At 38.3% G+C, this 12,905-nt stretch overlaps 1 non-coding gene across 1 annotated transcript; it reads right to left on the bottom strand.

The window, feature by feature from the left end:
* Nucleotides 1-6,379: 6,379 nt before the first annotated feature.
* LOC132305699 (small nucleolar RNA R71) lies at nt 6,380-6,486 on the bottom strand. Its single transcript, XR_009481668.1, has one exon. It is a non-coding gene; the product is annotated as a small nucleolar RNA R71 (small nucleolar RNA).
* Between the last annotated feature and the right edge of the window lie 6,419 nt (nt 6,487-12,905).

Here is a 12,905-nt window from a genome sequence, read left to right as displayed (position 1 = left end):
TTATAACTGCATTCCATTTTGCTTCTTTGCATGGATATTCGTTTTGAAATAAATTGCAGTTATCGTTAGTGATTTTTGGATTCATATGATTCTTGCTCTGTATAGATGCTTTTCACAGGTTTTTGAATTCAAGTTTGGGGGTATGCTTATGGAATTCATGAAGTGGCCTATTTTTGCACCGCCGCTCCATTCCTCCTCAACTTGGTACTATTGGCACTCTCCATTTTTATTTTTATTTTTCTTTTCCTTTGTCTTCTCACATTGAGGACAATGTGACATTCAAGTTTGGGGGTGCATGTGCTTACATTCTTATGGTTTTTGTTCATTTTTTATGCATGTTAATTAATAAAATCATGTTGATTGGGAGCGATGATAGTGTAATTTGGGAACTTTTAGAATCGAAACATGTGTTTAATACTTTGCATATGGAAGCCAAGAGATTTTTGAAAATAAAGAAAAATTTGGAAATAAGCATGTTGATTCATATCGGTCTGCATAAGTACTTCAATTAGATTTTTGCAGGACTTCATACTCTTTGATGCTTCACTTTGTACATTTGCACACATGAAACCTAATTGTGAGGTATGTAACCCAATTGACCTTGACCAGGACTTAGTTGATCTGAATTGATGACCCTAACGAATGGATACCCTTGACACGATTGAAAATATATATATATTTCGATGACCAGTTTAAGTTCGTAGCCTTTCCAATTCGAGTTATTAAGCCCTAGGAGTGTCTCTACACTTAACACCCTAAAGCCATCTAGTTTGGGAGTTGTTGGCCTAACACTTGCTACATGGGTTGGTTAGAAAGCTTAAAGGATTTAGACATTGCACGGTCATTCAAAAATAAATAAATATGGTTCGTCGAAGTTCGTAACCTTTCCAATTCGAGTTATTAAGCCCTATGAGTGTCTTTACACTTAACACCCTAAAGCCATTTGGTTTGGGAGTTGTTGGCCTAACACTTGCTACAGGGGTTGGTTAGAAAGCTTAAAGGATTTTGATATTACACGACCATAGTAAGTGATCTTTTGAGTTGATCAATAAAATTGTCATTAAGCAATAAAATTTGTTTTGTGAATAAAGTTAAGCCTTGGGGACCTCATTTAGAAGGAGATTTAAGGATTTAAAAGTTTGTGTTTTTGGGATTGGAAAAAGAGGGTAAAAGCTGCATATTGGGGATCCGGTTCACTTTCACTGAAGTTAAAGTTAAAATCCATTTTAGAAATGACAATTGAAGTGTTTATATAGGTCTTAATGAGCAGTGTGTAAAAGTTGAAACTTATTTTGCCATGTTGTATATCAAGGCCTCATATATGCAAGGTAGTCTACTTAATGAGTCTGTCTCCAATTTTCTGTTGTTCCAAGTTACATTTGAGATTTGTAGATATTTTTGCACTTGATGATTGATGCATGTTGCTAGCATTTCATATGTTGACATTTTTGTTAGATTCTATATTTTGGGTTTGCTATGAGACTAGCAAAATGTAAGTTTGGGGGTATGATAAGCGCCGAATATTGTATATTCAAGCGCCCTTAGTTGTATTAGTTAAGTCCATTAGTTGATGATAATGTGTAGTTTAGCTTTATTTGTTTATTTCCGTCTTCTTTCAGGTCAGTTTCCCCATTTATGGTTAAAGAGGCGGTTTTGTCAATCTTTTGAAGAATCGAAGCGCGCCGTTGCTAGGGACCGTCTTTTGGGCCAAGTTACTTTAGTCCTCATGCAAGTGAGTCTCGCAGCATCGTAATCAGAATGACGATCGTGTCGTCGGGCTAATCCGAAGTGGCCAAAGAGAAAACTGCATGTTTTGAACACAAGCCTTCGCGGGCGCCCGCCAAATACCCTAGTAGCCAGCCTTCCTCCACGGGGCCCCGCAAGCCTCCGTGAGCCCCCGCTGAGCCTCCGCGGGCACCCGCAGATCTGCAGAGAGTAGCCCACCTGTTTCTGTTTTTGTGCTGAACTTGTCCCCTCTGCATTTTTTGTGTGGTTCTACTTCCTTGGAGTGGTTGGAGCTCGTGATGGAGTAGGAGGAGAGGGGTTTTTGGCTAGATAAGAGCCTTGATGCAAAATGATTGGATATATCTCATTCTTGTAAAGTTCTAGAGAGAGAAAGAGGGTTGAGAGGTTTTGGGTGTTCTTGGAGCTCAAAGGGCAACAATGGAGAGTTCTTCTTCATCATCCTTTTAATTCCTTGTAGTAATAGGTAACTAAAGCTCCATCTAGGGAGGTGATAAAGCCTCCCCTTGTAATCATGTACTAGATTAGGCTCTATTTTGGGGATAATAATGTATAATTTTTGGTCTTTTCATAATCTAGAGCATATTACTACTTGTAATGAATTCTAATGTTTATAATGATTGATGTAAGTTAATTATCTTGTCTTAGATGGTTCTTATATTAATCATAATGATTGCATTTTCATGGTGACAATGGAAATAAGATTATGAATGGTTTTCATGGCATGTTGATAGAGAAACTTGATAGTCCATTGCTTAGGTATTCCCTTTGATGGTTTATACTTGATTCCTAACTTCATGTGCTTTATCATTTGATTAAAGGTTTGATGATCTTTTGCTTAAGATAGTATGTTTGATGCTACACCCTAGTTTAGGTAGTTCAAATGTATAAACTTTTGATGGATCATTCTTGTTTTGATTTAATGAACTTCTTGATGATTATAAGGCAACCATGTGTTGCTGTATAATTCTTGACGATCATATATATGTATTGTCTATCCCCAATGTACTCTTGATCTAACATGTGTTCTGGGTTTAGTGCGGATTCATTTCCCTAGTCCCTTTGTAATTGTCTTTGCCTCTCTACTTCTTAGCATTACTGTTTTATGCATTTTTCAATTCATAATTTTAGTGACAACTCTCACAAACCTCTATACCCCATCATCATTCTAAAAATGATTCTAGACACCTTAGTTGCCATAAACTAGCAGTCCTAGTGGTTCGACTTACCCGACCAATAGCCCTATTTTATAATGATTTGTGCTATTGCAAAAAGGGTTGATTTATAATTGTAATCGATCCGTCGATCAGGTATCACAGTACTTTTGTTGCATTATCCGGGATGACGACGCGGGTGTGCGATAGACCTCATGTTATTTCTACATCTACGGGCGATACAGCTATTTCTAGATATTGGTAGACTTCGATTTCTAGCCAATCTACTGGTCCTGGATATACACACTTATGACATGATACTTGGGATGGATTAGTTATCTCATTACCATGCCCAAGTTAATTGTTATGATAGGTATATTATTTTGACTATACCTGGTGATGAGCGCTGAAAAGTGCGTATTTAAACCCCTTAAGCTTAGGCATTCTAGTATCTTTATTTATCTTACTTCACCGTTTTAGATTGATTTCGTATTATTTCCATTTTTAGGCACTTATCCCGAAAATAAGCTAACTCAGCCAAATAAGAGCAGAAATGAAGCAATTCTGGGATTAAATAAAGAAAGGAGCAAAGTGGAAAAAGAAAGAAGCAAATGAAGCCAAAGGTGGGAAACAACAAAGTTCGATCGATCCAATTTCAAGGTTCAATCAATCGAACACTGATCGATCTCAGTACTTCAAGATAGATCCAAACCTTGACCCAAAGTAGAAAGTCCAAAGTTCGATCCATCCAACACCACCCTTCGATTGATCGAACACTTTTGTCCTTATTCAAATGATTGATCTTATCCACAGTTGTACCACCCACTAACCACTTTTGTCCTTTTCCCAAAAATATCTCCCAAAATATCTCGGATTTGTCTTTTCCCAAAAAGCTCAACCAGTTGGATCGATCCAGCTTAAGTTCGATAGATCTCAGCCATGTTCGATCGATCCAAGTCCAAGGTTCGATCGATCGAACTTCCTCCAGTGCGAAAAAGTTAAATTTCCAGCTCATTGAAAGTTGTCCTTTATCCAATCATTGGGGAATATGATTTGCACGACCCCAGCTCATTTTGTGTGTCACTTGACCTACCTATAAAAGAAATATGATGCAATTTTTTAGGGAGACACTTAGCATTTTTGTAGATACAATTTTAGAGGCTATTCTTAGTGTAGAAGAAATGAGGAGGAGGCTAGAGACACCATTAGAGACTCTTCGTCAACCAAGGAGCAAATCTCTTCCATGGAGTTAGCCCTTAAGGGTTGGAGCAACATCACCATGAGTGGCTAGACATCCTCTTGGGGCTATAGTTAGCCCCAAGCATGCTTTCTATATCTTAATCTTGTGTATTATTGAGGGATTAGTATTGTAATTAATGTTTTGACACTTTGATATATATAGATCTTGATTGTTGAATGATTTATGTGGTTAAATGCTTTCAATTGATCATTTCATTCTATCCATATGTCTATGTATGTTAGAATAGATGTTCATGTGCTTGTCTCTAGATTTTGTGTTATTGATGCATGTCTATGTGTATTGATGCTATAGATTTAGAGGTTGTCAAAACATAGTGCTTAATGGAGTGCTCTTGTGATTTTCTTAATGGTTCATACTTATTCCTTGATAGATTATGCCTCTCCCTTAGTTTATTTTCATGCTAGTAGTGTAGATGTAGTGTAGTGTTAAATGGGAGAACAATCCATGCTTGATGTTTGATGATCCATGTTTTTAAATACAAGTAGCATATGTCTTTAACCTGGTGTTGTATTTGGATTGTGAGCTTAATGAAAGGATTAATGACTTGTTTTGATCTATTGTGCCTTTCACATGTTGTTTAGACAATATATGTTTCATTGCTTAGATATATTGTGCCTTTCACATGATGTTTAGACAATACATACTTAACTAGTCATCCTTACTTGTTGAATCAACCAAACACACACACACACACCAATATTGCAACACACCATTTGCCCTCATTAGTCACTTGTCAATGGTATAGAAATGCATTGCTTGGTGGTGATCTCTAAACCCCAAGACTCTTCTCTCTCTTATTTGCTCTTAGTTGCATTCTTTTGTTATCACTTAGTTTAATTTAGTTGCTCTCTAGTCTAATCAACCAACCAACCAATTGTTTGATCACTCTACCTACTAGCCCTAATAGTAATTCCACAACCTTGTTCGACCCTCACAATCCTTTAGGACGATCCCTACTCGCCCTAGCTATATTTATAGTGAAAGGTGGTAGTGGCTTTTATAAATGTAAAACTCTTGGCCCTCGCCTAAAATTCACACTCTCAAACTTGATGGTAGTGCGACACCACATGTCAGTTTTTAGCGCCGTTGTCGGGGATTAATTTGATTTGGCAACGTCGTAATTGTGGAATCAATTAGGATTAGTACTCTTTTGATTGTGTCTTTACTTTATTTTTCTTTTTCTTTTTTGTTACTTAACGTGTTTGTTCATCTTTGACAAGGAACATTGAGCTAGGAGCCAAGCAAAGGAGCATTCAAGCAAAGTAAAAAGCTAAAAATTTAAAAAAATTTGCTAAGCTGAGCTTTAAATTTGGAGTTCAAGTGCTAAAGGACCTTTGTGAGACTTTCTTCACTCAATCCCTTAGTTAAATTGTCTGCCCACGTGGAGGCTTGTTTTTAATTATTCTTTGCATCATTGTTGTTAAAGTATAGGAGTATGGGTTAAGTGTTTGTGGAGGAAATTTCATTGAAATTGTTGTGAAGGCATAGTGTTTGTCATTTTTTGTGCTTGTTGTGTTTTGCATTGTACATGCATGATCATAGATCGCTAAGACCAACTCTTGTCCCTCTTGATTTGCATCTTGAATCCGTAGTTAGAAATCCTTGGGAAAGAGGAAGTTCTAGTTCTACCCAATCCATTTCATCAATGGAAGACCATAATGACGATCATGTTAAGGACCTTGGTCACATAGACCAACAAAGTATTCTTCATCCTAATGTGCACAATGAGAATATACAAGTACCATTAGGCATGTCTAGGCCATACATTCACCAACCACCACAACAATAAGGCTAAGCTCCATATAGAATGCCAAGGCCAATGTATGCTCCACAACCTCGCATCATCAATCAAGGAATTCAAAACCAAGGTGTTCATGTTGCACCTCAAGTAGCTAATCCACCTCTTACTTTAAGAGACCATTATGTGCCTAATGAGTATAATGTACCTACATGCATCCAATTGCCTCCATTTAGAGCACATCATTATGAAATTAAGCCACAAACCATTCAAATGCTTCCTAACTATCATGGACTTCCAAGTGAAGAACCTTACAAGCATTTGGATGAGTTTCTTGAAGTATGTTCCACCGTAAAATATACGGACATGCCAGAAGAGGTCTTAAGACTCAAACTTTTTCCATTCACCTTAAAAGACAAGGCAAAGTATTGCTTTAACAATCTTAGGCCTTTTTCAATCACTTCTTGGGCAGAAATGCAACAAGAGTTCTTGAAGAAGTACTATCCGGTTTCACATGGGAATAGAGAAACATTTCATGAAGCATGGGAACGCTTCAATGATTTGCTTAGGAAGTGTCCACGTCATGACATGCCCAAATGGTAATTAGTTTAATATTTCTTTGAGAGCTTATCGGACAATTATAAGGGTATGGTTGATGCTTCCATGGGTGGCTCATACATTGATAGGCATGAGGAAGACGTGTGGCGTCTTTATGAGAGCATGAGTGAAAATTCGTTGCATAGAATATTATCATCCAAGAATGATAGAAATTCACAAGGTAGGAAGAGTGTTGGCTTACATCAAGTCGACCATTCAAATGAAATAGCCGCCGAAATGAAGTCTTTATCTCAAAGGTTTAATCAATTTTTTATTAACTAAAACTCAGCGAACCAAGTATCTTCTTTCCCTAACCATTCTCATCGTGCATCAAATGAAACATGTATGACTCATTGTCCTCATGGACAAGTGCAAAATGAACCTAATGAAGAAGTCAATGCAGCTTTTGTGAACCAAGGGAACAATCCTTACGGTACTCACTATAATCCAAGTTAGAGGAATCATCTAAATTTCTCTTGAAAAAACTAAGGAGAGGGCTTAAGCCTTTCCCAAGGCTGTTTTCAAGGGAAGTACATTCCACCTCCACTTCAAAACCAAGGATCCCAAGGTTATAGACCTTATCAATCACAAGGGAATCAATTTGCTAATTCTCATTTTCCCAACCAATCTTATTCCCAAGGAAATACTAGAAGTCCCGCCTTTGAAGAAAAAGTTTTAAATGCTTTGGGCACTTTAGAAGCTAACACTTAATTGCTTCATTCTCACTCTCAATCTATTGCGAAGCTAGAAACCCAAGTAGGGCAAATAGCAAGCACTCTCAATGCAAGAAAGAAGGGAAAGATGCATATTAATGCCCCACCTAAGCAACAATGTGTTGTGGAAACCCATTCCTCATCAGAAGGCCACACCATTGAACATGTTAATGCGGTGACTACCATGCGGAGTGGTAGGGTTATGGACAATCAAGTAAAAATGTCCAATGAAAAGAGTGAACTGGTGCAACCTCAAGTTGTCACCCATCCCGTTTCACATCCCATTCCTCCTTCATTGCATATACATGATCTTGTGAATGAGAAAATCTCGAAAAATGTGTTTGAAAAAGAAGTTTTGAAAAATGATGTTGAAAAAGTTTTGCTGAAAAATGAAGTTGAAAAAGTTTTGCTGAAAAATGATTTGAAACAAATTGATTTGAAAACTTCGTGTGTTGAAGAGAGTTCAAAAGAAAATTCTGAAAAAGTGTTTGAAAAAGTTCCATTTCCGGATGCCTTAAAAGGGTCTATTTCAAAGGAAAAGCAAAAGGCAAAAACCAATGAAATTATGGAAATGTTTAGGCAAGTAAAAGTTAATCTTCCACTTCTGGATGCAATCAAGCAAATTTCGGCTTGTGCCAAATTCTTGAAAGACTTGTGCACCCAAAAGTGGAAGAACAAGAGCCAAACACCAAGAAAAGTGGTTTTGACCGAGCAAGTAAGCTCAATTTTACAACATAACACTTTGCCAAAGTTTAAGGATCCCGGTTCACCTATTACTTCATGCATCATTGGTGATCCTATCATTAATCGGGCGCTTCTTGACTTAGGAGCAAGTGTTAACCTTCTTCCATACTCGGTTTATGTCAAATTGGGCCTAGGTGAATTAAAACCGATGTCGGTAGTTTTGCAACTTGCCGACCGATCCATTAAGAAGCCTAGGAGTGTCATTGAGGATGTTTTGATTAAAATTGATAAATTCTTTTTCCCGGTTGATTTCGTTGTCATAGACATGGAATCGGTCTCTAATCCTAAGAGCCAAATTCCTGTTATCCTTGGCCATCCTTTCTTGGCAACCGCTAATGCCAACATTAATTGTAGGACGGGGAAGATCTCATTTGGCCACATGAAGGTGAAATTGAATATCTTCAATCCCACACCTAATTCATTTGACAAATATGAAGGTTAGGTTAATGTTGCAGATAAATGTCTTGATCTTCAATGTCAAGGAAGTGAGCTTTTGTGTAAGACCAAATCTTCAAAGGGATCATCTTCAACCTTGCATTCTCAAAGTGTTGTTTCAAATTCTTGCTTTGAAAGGGCATGGAAGCCCAAAGGTTGTAATTGCATAGACAAAGGATCAAAAGTTTCTTTTGAGCTTAATCCAACAAGTTCTTCAAAAAACCATTTGTTGGGTGGAGTTCAAAGCATTTATCACCCCAACAAGGAAGGGATGCATTATAAGATCTTTGATCCGGGCTAAAAGAGCCCAATGTCTTGCTAGCGACGTTAAAGACTAGCAAAAACATTTCGTAGGGTGTCAAAACCCTATTCCTCCCTCATTTCTATCTTAAATTTCATTTCTTGTGAAGTCTAGATACTTGTTTTTGGTTTATATGCATTGATAGGAACTGTGATTAGGATTGCATGAATTTTTATGCTATGATTGAGCATTTTGCATAAGTTCGATCGATCTCAAATGAAAGTTCGATCGATCAAACTTCCACCTGCATCCAACACTTAGAGAAATTTTCGACCTGTATCCACCTGCATCCAAATCACCTCTCTGTCGTTCGAACTAATTCTCAGATCGATCAGAAGACCTTAAATCGATCCAACTTCAAAGTTTGATCGATCTAGTACTCTAACACTTAGAAAATTTTGAGCCAGCATCAACCTGCATATTCACCTCTCTGTCTCATCGATCGAAAACATTCCAAGATCGATCTGAACTTCTTCGATCGATCCAACTTCAAAGTTCGATCGATCTTCAAGTACCAACACTTAGCCAATTTTCTGAGCCAAAAACCTGCATATTTTTGCTCTCTGTCTGATCAATTGAACATTTTGTTCAGATCGATCTCAGTTCTTCACTTCTCTATTTTGACCCTTTTTTTTTTTTTTTACTTTACTTTGACTTTTCAAATTTCAAAAATCCAAAAATATTTTCATTTTTATTTTATTTTATTTTATTTTCATTTCATTTCATTTTATTTTATTTTTCAAAAAATTTTCAAAAATACAAAAATATTTTAGTTTTTAATTATTATTGATTGTTCAAAAAAAAAAAAAATCCAAAAATATTTTATTATATTTTATTGTATTTTATTTTACAATTTTTAATTTTAATTCTAATTTTTAATTTTAGTTTTTCATTTTTCAAAAATTTCAAAAAAAAAAAATAAATACTTTAAGGAGAGTTCATCAAAGTTCGATTTATCTGAAATCTCAGTTCGATCGATCGAACTAAATAGGGAAATGTTTTTAAAAATAAAACCGAGAGTTATGAGATCGATTACAAAGATCGATCCAACAACTCCCTACCCTACTCCTTGTTTCCCTCATCGTCGCCGTGAACCCCAATCACCCTCTCCATCTTCCTCATCTCCGGTGACACCTCCGGCGACATCAAGCTCACCCCGGATCTCACTCCCTCTTCATCTCCACTTCTCTCCTTTGGTTAAAGTAAGATCTGAGGCACCATGCTTGATTTCGGCTTAGATCTCATACGTACATGCTTTACATGTTCAATCCATGCCATTTTTTATGATGAAATCCACCATTGATGACCTTGAAGCATGTATGTATATATATGTATATGCTTTGTATATATTTACGTATTTAGATTCGATTTTGGGAGTATGGGCCTGTTTGGGTGATGGTAATTGATGATTTGTTGTGTTGATAGGCCCACGACTATGTCGTGAAGGCCCCCATGCTTCCAAAGTCACAGATCTGTGACCTTTGAGTTTTCACCTTTGCACAGTTCGATCGATCGAACTTCAATCTCAGATCGATCTTGAAAGATCAATCGAACTCATATCTCAGATCGATCGAAGTTTTGAGATCGATCTCAAACCTTTTTGTGACCGATTGAACTTCACAGATCTCACACACACACACTTCATTCATCATGCCTTATGTTCATACTATCTCATATATGCCCAATGCCTGTGATATTCCACATTAGATGCATTTCATACTTACATTGTTTAGCATGTTTCATATTTTGTCACTTGCATAGATACATGTCATATATGTTTTGTCTATCTTATTTGACATACATATTTCTATTTTGTGCTTTCAATTCTTAATTCTAGTACTAACTCCCCTTGCAAGTTTTTAAATTATTTTTTAGGCTATGACTAAGCGTAAGTCTGTTGCCAAGAGGCAACACGGGCCTCAGAGACATATCAGACCATGGATAGAGGAGCCAGCAGAGCCCTCTTATGCACAGGAGGAGCCAGTACAGCCTACTCCACCTCAGTCACCTGCTCATAAGGCTGAGGATGATCATATTCCATCCACCTCTGCAGCTCAGCCTGCATTTACACCATCACCATCTCTACCACATGCTGGAGCTGAGCATTCACCAGTACCATCTCCACCACGCCAGCCAGCTCAGAAGCGTGATAGGCCCGCGCCTAGATATGCGCATATGGCAATAGACTATGAGTCAGTGTTCGACACAGCCTTTTTCTCCAGATCGGTGCTGACTCGATCAGCTTACCATGACATCATTCAGAGGGGCCTTGCAGCTATTCTTACCCTAGTTACAGAGCCAGTCTACTCGCGGCTGGTACGGTTGTTCTTCCAGAACCTTCGACCACCCCCACGAACCACAGCAGAGCTAGTCACTACCATAGATGGCTATCAGATCACTATCACTGTGAACTCGCTAGCCTGCTCTTGCCATTGTCCACACAGATGCCCTCCGGAGCTACAAAAGCTATATCTGAGGCTATACAAGCCTTCTTATGCCGACATGGCGATATTTCTTACAGGTCACCATGCCGGTGGCGAGACTTTCACCACCCACACATTCCTTCCAGATGACCTATAGTTCTTCGATTCCGTTCTCTTTCGGAATATATATATGGCCAGGCACAAGATCCAACGGAGAGGAGACTATCTGACAACCCTCTATGCCTTCTACATAGGCCAATGGGTATCTATTCCTGCGCTCATCTGGAGCGTGATGAGGAAGCTATTTGACGAGTATATTAGCAAGGAGAAGCCCGGACGGGCTAAGTCTCTCCCATTCGGCCACCTCATCACCTAGATTCTGATCAACCAGCGCTACCCTATTCATCCTCGGGAGCACCCTGAGAGAGGTTCCTGTCACTTCTTGAAGAAGGACTGCGACAAGAGCTACAATGCCATCATTACTAGACTGCAGGACCATGCAGTAGTGGCTGCAGAAGAGCTAGAGGCTGAGGAGGCAGAGGCAGCAGGAGCAGATCCCGTAGTGGACAATATACCAGTCGGTCCAGCTGTCTAGCATATAGATATTGATTTGGAGCGACCTGCAGATGACATAGAGCAGTACTCTCCAGTTAGGTCGCCCATTCACGAGCAGGAGCAGACTCAGGATTTTCATTCTTCTGACTCTTCTATACTTGAGGCTCCCGATCAGACCCCCGGCTTTGGAGTACGCCTGCAGACTCTTGAGGATGTTGTTATTGCTATATGAGCTGATCTTACGGCCCACAGAGCTGATTTTGCTACCTTCCGTATGGATATCGCGACTATATTCCAAGATCTATCCAGAGATATCCGCGGAGCCCGACCTGCCTGTCCTACCTCATCGTCCTGAGTTCCCAATTCCTTCTATCTTTTGATCCATCTCTGATCTTTGATCTCTATTTTGTCACTGTACAGTACTATTATTTTTGTAGCCGGTCTGTCGGCTTTGATATTTTTGTTGTACCTGCACTTTATCTGTTTTATTTATCTGTTTTTGCTATAGAAGTCATATGATCATATTCTCATATCTGTATGTTTGACTCCATCAGGTGCATCACAGTGACTTCAGTGAGAGAGTGCTACCCGATTTTCAGGACCACCCTTATACCCCTCTCATCTCTTTATCTGTTTATCCCTTTACACTTGCATGTCCACTGTACACTAATTATCTCATTTTATTATCTGATGAGTTTATCCAAGTGCCAATTTTCAGGACCACAGTTCATCCCAACTTTATGGGGGTCATGCCACCCACTTTGGATACTTTAGTCCCGATCATTCTTGCTTAGTTGCACTGGTATACTCTTTTCTTTGTTCTCTTTATACATTGAGGACATTGTGCCATTTAAGTTTGGGGGAATGGTGCTTTGCAGTGTTAGCTTTAAATTTCAAGATTTGAGTATGACTTGTGTAATTGAGGGATTTTTCTATAATTGGTCCATATCTAGCGATGATTTTGATCTTTTGTGGACTATATTGCTTAAAATTTAAAAATTGCTTGACTTGAGAGTCCAATACTCCTTGTATGCTTTATGGATGCCATTTAGGAGTAAATTTTTCGAAAGATTGATATCTTGCTTGCACTTGTGGTCTGCATCATCTTGATTTTGTGATTGTTTTAAGATTCACTCTAGTATTCTACACTAGCACAGGCACACACTAGTATTCATTTGTGGGGTATATGCTTTGTTGATTATTGAATTGGTTATATCCCAATTGAGCTAGTAGTGTATTGA

This window comes from Cornus florida, unplaced genomic scaffold (assembly GCF_030987335.1).
Source record: "Cornus florida cultivar Cherokee Brave unplaced genomic scaffold, ASM3098733v1 CherokeeBrave_3.0.0_Hap2_Chr04, whole genome shotgun sequence".
In the NCBI taxonomy this organism is placed as follows: Eukaryota; Viridiplantae; Streptophyta; class Magnoliopsida; order Cornales; family Cornaceae; genus Cornus; species Cornus florida.
This window is presented reverse-complemented; position numbering and strand designations above follow the sequence as displayed.